This window comes from Symphalangus syndactylus, chromosome 2 (assembly GCF_028878055.3).
Source record: "Symphalangus syndactylus isolate Jambi chromosome 2, NHGRI_mSymSyn1-v2.1_pri, whole genome shotgun sequence".
NCBI classification, from domain to species: domain Eukaryota; kingdom Metazoa; phylum Chordata; class Mammalia; order Primates; family Hylobatidae; genus Symphalangus; species Symphalangus syndactylus.
The window spans coordinates 72,988,632-72,997,211 of NC_072424.2; positions in this window are offsets into that span (position 1 = coordinate 72,988,632).

The following is an 8,580-nucleotide window of genomic DNA, read 5'->3' on the forward strand; positions in this document are numbered from 1 at the left end:
TGAGTTTTTACAATATGCTACTTTCTTTGATAACTTTATGTCATTTTCCAAATGTGTTTAGCCTTGCACTCATATTCTAAAGAAACTGTCACACTAAGATATCCCTTATAGAAATCTAAATGACAAAAAAGATTCCTATGGGCAATTTTATAAAACTTTCTTGTTAAACTTGCAGTATTTCTTCACATAATTTCTCAAATCATCTCAGAACTATTGTCGATAAAGTTATTCTGCAATTAAAAAGAAAATATTTTTGAAGTATTTATACTAATGAAACAATTGATAATCTATAATAATTATCTAAATAGTGGAGATCTGCAAGCATGCTTAATCCTTCACTCCACAGTGAATCTTTAAAAAAAAAACAAAATTCTTCTGCTAATAGTTTGTCAAAAAGAAGTTACAAAATTGACTAATTTAATTTGTAACTACTTGTCATTTGAAGTGCTAACATGTATCAATGTGTTCTAAAGACCAATAGATTAAAATAACTGGAGTAGCAAAATTCCAGATTACATCAACTTCTGCTTTTGTAACAATCAGGCAGTCAGGGCAAAAAAAAAAAAAAAAAAAAAAAAAAAATGAGCAAGGTAAATGGACAACAGAATGAATCATTTTCACAGACCTTGTCTCCTCCAACTCAACTCCCTTCATACTCTGATCATTTGAACTTAAAATTAGCAAGTAGAGTATTGAAGAAACTCCCCAGAGAAACGCTGGTATAAAAACATCAAATTGTATACTTTAATTACACTATAATTTTTCTTTGAGGGGGATTACTGTCATCTTTGCCAAAGATAAAAGCACGTTTATGCCAAAGTTAACATGACAATCCTGAAATTTGAACTTATCTATTTAGCAGAAAGCTTGCAGGAAGTGATAGACTCAAACATCTTGCTGCTTAATGTTGATATGTCTATAATATTTGGGCAAAATTCTCATTATTTCTTTTATGAATTTGAAAAAGCACTTATTTATTTTTATGTTTTGGAAGTTGAAATGTGTTCCTGAAAGTGAGAAATCCCTTTTACTTCACCATATGTCATCTTGTCTTTTTGACACTCCAAGCCTGGAAATATCTCAAGTGTGCAGACTTCTGATTTCCAAATTATCTGCTGCCAAGAAGGGAAGTGGATATCTGAAACTCAGCCACAGACCTTGGCAAATTTCAAATTCAGAATAAAACTTTCACTTTAAAATTGTGCCCAAAAGTTGAACGGGATTTTTTAATGTCTAATTTGTGTTCTATTCCTATTACAGAATAGTGGGGGGAAATTATTGTAGCCTAGTTTAAAAGGCTTTCTTTTAATCACTAGAGAAAAGTTTTGAAGGATTACAAATGGAATTAAAGTTTCTATTCTTTTGCATTTAAATTTAACAATATAAAGAGTGACAAATTCCTACCACCAGCAATATTGCTGAAGTAAGCATATCTTTTGGGACTTTTTAACAATGGATGCTACTAGATTTTTGGAGGTATCTGAACGTATGTCTATTCCACAAATGATAGCTTGTCTAGCAGTATGAATAAATTTTCTGTGATACAGTATGGTGCACCTCTAAACTGAAAAGGAAATGGTGATTTTCCCATGTTGCTTTTTAAATTTTTGTTGTTACTGAAAACGTGCTCTAACTAGAACCCAAATAAATCATTATTTCAAATATTCCTCCATTAATAAGAATAATTTTTGATCAATTTTCAATAATTTTGTACCAAAGATTCAAGGAGTTTGTATTTGAATGGAAGCAATAAGATATATTCCAGATAAAAAAATCAGGTTTAGATAGTTTCATTCATTCAGGAGATAATTTAAGTATCATTTATTACTTATTTCTAACTTTAAAAAGCAGGTTTAGATAGTTTCATTTAGGAGACAATTTCAGTATCATTTATTATTATTTATTTTTAATGTTTGTGAGTACCCAGTAGGTATATATATTTATGGGCTACATGAGATATTTTGATATGGGCATACAATGTGTAATAATCACTATTATGTACTTTTAACTTAAAAGTTAAAACAACAAAAATGAACCTTTCCAGTTCTGGAAATGACAGGTGATACTAAGTGAAATTTCTCTTGCTACAAAAACATAAAACATACCAAATTTGCTAGGAAAAAATCTTCATGTTAAAAAAACAGTGATAATTAAGTAATAGCTGCTTGGGGTTTTAAAGGATGCTTGTCTTAGCAATTGGGAGGTTGACTAGATGTAATTCCCACAGAGAGACATGGGGTAAAGCTCTTGGACAAAGTGATGTGGGAGCTGGAGTTAAGATCTTATACATAAAACTATGCTCTGAAATGATTATAATCTCACTAGAAAAGTGGACAAAGCAAAGTTTGTCTTAAAACACCAAGCAATAAGTATTCATGTATGTTTCTGCCTAATCATCGGGAGGCATATGGAGGGAAAAGGAGAAATTTCCTTGAGAATTAACTTTATTTCACAAACATGAGAGTCTAGAATTTATAATACCTAAACTTAGGAAAATGTCTTAAGAAAATAGTTACCAAAATAAAATAAAATAAAACCTTAGGACCAGGAATATCATTGGAACTCTTGGCAAAAACAAACTTGCAACCATTCTGGGAGCATATTCAAACAAAATATTATGGATGAAATTTACTTAACTATATTAACAATAGTAAATGTAATAATGCAAGTGGAAAAATACTTGCAAATAAAAGACAATATTTGCAGGTAGTTAGGGAAGCTAAATCAACAAGCGCCCTAAGTCATAAAGAAGGTCCAGGTACAGTTAAGTAATAACAGTAGATACATGTATATAGAGAAAGAGCTGATATATCTATTAAAAATCATACAAAATAAATTGCAAGAATGTATTATTACAAATAAAAATGGTTTCTATCTAATAGAAAAATAATAAATCGGCCGGGTGCTGTGGCTCACGCCTGTAATCCTAGCACTTTGGGAGGCCGAGGCAGGCAGATCATGAGGTCAGGAGATAGAGACCATCCTGGCTAACACGGTGAAACCCCGTTTCTACTAAAAGTGCAAAAAATGAGCCGGGCGTGGTGGTGGGGGCCTGTAGTCCCAGCTACTCGGGAGGCTGAGGCAGGAGAATGGCCTGAACCCAGGAGGCGGAGCTTGCAGTGAGCCGATATTGCGCCACTGCACTCCAGCCTGGGCTACAGAGTGAGACTCCGTCTCAAAAAAAAAAGAAAAATAATAGATCAAATAATTTACATATTCAGGATGCTTATATACCAAACAGCATACTCTCAGTATATAAAAATAAAATTTAGTCCTAATCTAAAAATTATCAAGTTGTGCTTTTAAAGATAAAATACTCAATAAAGATCAAGAGAAATTTGAAAAAAAAGTTAAAAAATAAGAAAGTTTGTACTACCAGATACCAAAGCATACTAAAATTCTATAATAATTAAAACAATTCTGTACTTACCCAGGGTCAGAAAGGAACAAAATAAGATCAAGAAACATATAGTACATACAAGCATCTAATTCATTCTTAGCAATGGCACCTCTAATCAGTGAGGAAAAAGTAAAAGCAAGCCAAAGAATGGCACTGAGGTAATTTGGAAACAGATTGTTAAAACCGATCCCTTAATTACACCATTTATTCAAAATAGCCTGAATATATTTTTTATGTATCTAAATGGAAGATAATCTGAATAACTACTGGAAAAAGTAAGCATTCCTTTACCATTATCTGAAAAGGGGGAAGGTTTTCTTAGCATAGAAAAAAATCTCAAAACCATAAATTCTTACAATTAAAATAGAAAACTGTTAATGATACCAAAAATAATATTAAGGTAATTGAGATAAAGAGTGAAACAGAAACACTATATAATACAAATTTAATCACTAAAATGTGTAAAGTGTTTCTAAAATCCAGCTAAAGGGAAAAATGAATAAAATGATATCTCCTTGTTATATTCACTTATTAATAAATATATAATCATAAGACAATATATAATGATATAAATGAATATAATTATAAGGAGTTATCATTTTATTACAAGATGTTGACAAACAATTTAGAATATGTTTTGTTTTCTTATAAGTAGGTTATGGAGAAAGAGACACTTTCAAATGGTCTCCATGTAATGTAAATTGGAGTAACATTTTGGAGGATAATTTCACAATAATTATCAAAATTAAATTACTCACCTAAGCTGACTCACCCACCTATCTACCTAAAAACTGGACGTAGAAGGAGCATCATAAGTAATCTGGAAATGATGTAAATATCCATTATATTACTTGTCAATGCCCACAAAATTTTACATATGCAAAAGTTATTTTTTTAGAGAAGCATATGTGTCTTATTTAAGAATTTTTATTTGTATGTGATAAAAATTAATTTCGGCTAGTTTAGCCAAGTAAAAGGGAATATTTCTGAGAAAAGAGGCCAGGAATCCATTGGCAGAAATGTAACCTAGGCACTTGAGATACTTAAACAAAAACCTGAAAGATTAAAGCACAAAGTTACCATTTTATTTCTATTCTCCTGATTTTCTGTGCATGCAGAACTGGAAAACAGCTTTCTCTGTTTCTTAGTCTACACGAAAGAATAAAGTTTCCTATAGCTTCTGAATTCACTTATTATAATGTTTAACACCTACATAGACTAAAGTGCTATCCCAATTATAAATTTACAGAAGACAAAATTAGATTGCCCTAGTTTAAGACAGCCATCCACTTAAAATACAAGACACTCAGTGCATTTAAGTTTCACCCCTGTAAATGGAAAGAGTCATTCCAAAGAAGAAGGAATCATTATGATTTTGGCATCAACCTCAATAAATAAATGTTTAAAAGAGTGCATGTGTGTATGTGTATATGTATGTGTGTGTGTTTAAAACTGGAGATTTTTTTATTCCTGATATATTCTGTTTTCTTTGTAAAGTAAGCATCTAATTCATCCAAAGCAAGCCAGTGCTTATATTAAAGTAGGAGGCTCAAGGAGAAAATTAAAATATTGAAGTAGCCTTTGAATAATTGGAAAAAAGATTTATTAGGTAAATGGTTTGTTCAGTGGCACTTATACTCCAATTTCAGGAGGTTGAAGTCATTCATTCATTTATCTCTAAGTAACTGGAATGCCATATTTTACTATTTTCAATAGAAAGCCTACTCTAGAATTAATGAATATCTGTGAAAATGTTACAGTTGATCTAATGTTGAAGTTTGGTCAAAGATTTGGCAAAGGCAATTGAGTGTGGAGAAAAGGGAGTCTATGAAATGCATATTAAAAACTAGTTTTAGTGGGAAAACATAAAATAAGGCTCAGATTATTTAACGATTAAAGAAGGACAAGTCAAGGGACTGGGAAGTTTTAATGAGGTCAAAGTGCACTTGTTAAGAGTGTCAGGGATGAGAACCCTGGAAGAAAAAGTGGTGATGGACAAAGAGTTGGCAGTTGAATTTAAGATTTCAAAGTGGAACACTTCCCACTGATGTCAAGATTCTTAGTGGCTTTGGCAGGCATTGCCGAAATGCAGTAATTATAAAGTTCATAACATCAAGAAAGTCAACGAAGTTTGATGTCAGCCCATTAGATTTTTTGTAAATTTGAACATTAAACTTACTAAAAATAGGACTTGCGTGTATGTATTTTAAATGTCAAAGGTAACACTGATAGTAAAACATCTGATTCTACAATCCTATTCTTTATACCGAAACTCTCTGCAATCTTTCACTTACATCCTTTGATCAGACTAATCAAGCTTAACTGGACGGCTGAATTAATAATTATTTTGATAATTAAAGAGTCTGAAAACTTTTTTAATATATTAAGCTTCAGATATTAATGAATCCTAGGTGAAAAGGAAAATATTTAGAATAGAATAAATCATTATTCAAGAATATCTATAATAAGTCTTATCAATTATTTAAAATATCTTAAAACCACTTAGACTCCATTTTTACCTATAAATTCTGGAACATTTAATATATATACCTATATATATATATCATTCACTTTTACTGTCGTCAAATCAAAACATTACTTTTAACTCTCATATATAATCGTATTTTACACAAGTTAAAAATAGCCATAAGTTAAAAACAGAAAAAAGATTTAGTTTCATAAAGTAAACTCAGTTCTGTGCCTCTCTATTAGTGAAAAGATAATACACAGAGGCTTTACCATAAGAGGTCCTTTGGGCTCCATTCTGAGATATTCTGTTGAACTGGAAAAAAGAAACTGGTTTTTCTGTGTTTCTAGTTATAACCTCACTTAGGTAGCCTCAAAAGATTTACCAAACTCTCTAGCAGCCAGTGTTTTAGTGGTCCTGGTGTATTTGGATATTTTTGGTAATATTAAACAGCATTTGGATAGCCTTTAAATACTTTTGAAATAATATTATGCTCCATAGCAGTGCATTTCTTGTTTTTCAGTATTTATAAACTGTAGCTTGTGCTAATGTATTATTATCATTATTATTATTGAGACAGAATTTTGCTCTTGTTGCCCAGGCTGGAGTGCAATGGCGCCACCTCGGCTCACTAAAACCTCCACCTCCTGGGTTCAAGCAATCCTCCTGCCTCAGCCTCCCTTGTAGCTGGGATTACAGGTGCCCGCTGCCATGACCAGCTAATTTTTTGTATTTTCAGTACAGATGGCATTTCACTATGTTGGCCAGGCAGGTCTCGAACTCCTGACCTCAGGCAATCCACCCTCCTCAGCCTCCCAAAGCACTGAGATTACAGGTGTGAGCCACTGCACCCGGCTTATGCTAAAACATTTTTACATAACTTTTATTTCACAAGACAATAAAACCAGCATTTCTTATTGTGCATTTTCTCCTTCATTTAATATATACCATGTTTCTGCTGGTCATCTTGATGTAATATTCATTCTGATTTTTTCCTCACTCAATCATGTTACTATTTTCACGTTAAACTTATATGACCATTCTAGTTATTCATATGTATTCATTCTCACTTTCTTATTCTTTCACAGACTGTCTTTCCCTTATGCCTTTTACTACAGGTACCTAACATTTTCGTGATTTTGCCTGTATTTTGGTTACTCCTACCACATCTCAAAGCACCCAAAACAACATCAACAATTGACTTAAATATTAACTTCTTATTATTTTTTAAATAACTAACTGGGTTGACTCAATTTTTTTGCTTCACTTGGTTTTGGCTAGGGCCACTAGGAACGCTGGAGAGTCCAAAATGGTCTTACTCACTTGGATGGAGTTTGGTGTTGACTGTGGGGTAGAAGCTCAGCTAGGGCTACTGTCTATGTCCTCATTTATACTCAGATGAAATAGAAGGAAAAATATACCTGACATATGTAAAAGGAAACATATTGAGAAACAGCCTATGGAATGGGAGATTGTTGCAGTCACTTCTGGGAACACAATTTACCAGAACCTACTTAATCAATGTGGCTAGCAGAATTCTAAGATCATTCTCAAAATTCTGTGCCCTAGGCATACACACCCTAAACAGTCTCCTCTCCTTGTGTGTGGCTGGGAACTGTGTAGAAGATGGGGGAGTAACTCCGCTGATTAGGCGTCGTAAGGCACAGGTAATATGATAGTCATTTTTGTGATTATGTTGTGTTTATGATTCCATCAAAGTTGAACAGAGGGAGATTCTCTTGCTGACATTAAAGAAGTAATCTATGATATTGTGAGAGGCCACATGGCTATGACCAAAGGGCAGCTTCTAGAAGCTGAAAGTAGCCCCAGTTTGAGACACAGCAAGGAAATGGGAACCTCCAGTCCTACAACTGCAAGAAACTGAACTCTAATAACAAAATGGATGATCATGGAAAATGATCCCTAGCCTCAGATGAAATTGTAGTCCTGACCAAAACCTTAATTTTAGCCGGGTGAGAACCTGAGCAGACAGCCCAATTACCCACACAGAACCTGATCCATAAAAATGGTGAAATTTAAAAATTCATGTTTTTATGTTGTTAAGTTTGAATAAATGGTTACATAGCCATAGAAAGCTAATACAATAATGGAAGAGAAATGATTAATTTCTTTAATTTTCAGATTCAAGTACACATCTTCAAACAACAAACTTTAGTATTTCATAAATTCTCATCCTGGACTTAAGTGTTCTCTTTTTCTAAATCTTTACCATTTGCGTCCATCTCACCAGAATATAACTCCATAAATGCTAAGCACATTCTACTCCTCACTCATGTTATTTCTCTCCTTTTCATATTTTGCTATTACATTAAATAATATTCTCAAAACTATTGTATTGGCTTGGTTTTGTTGCAGCTTGACTTCTTTTCTCATCAAGAGGGGTAGATATTTTCTACCATATATGTTTATGAATATTGTGAACTCGAATGGTTATACTTTTTTCTTCATTGCCACTTGCAAACTGTTATACATCCAGGCTTTAGTAAAAGTACTATCTCTTAAGAGATTCTTACATTCTCAGCCAAGTAACTTTCTGCCCCTCTGCATTGCCAGCATTAATTATTTTGTGTCACTGCTCTTAACATTTTAAAATTTGGTTCACACTTCATTCTAACCCTATCAAAATTCTGTGCGATGTGTCTATCCAACACATTTGCTTCATAATTTCTTCATGTACTCAGCTCCAGACATC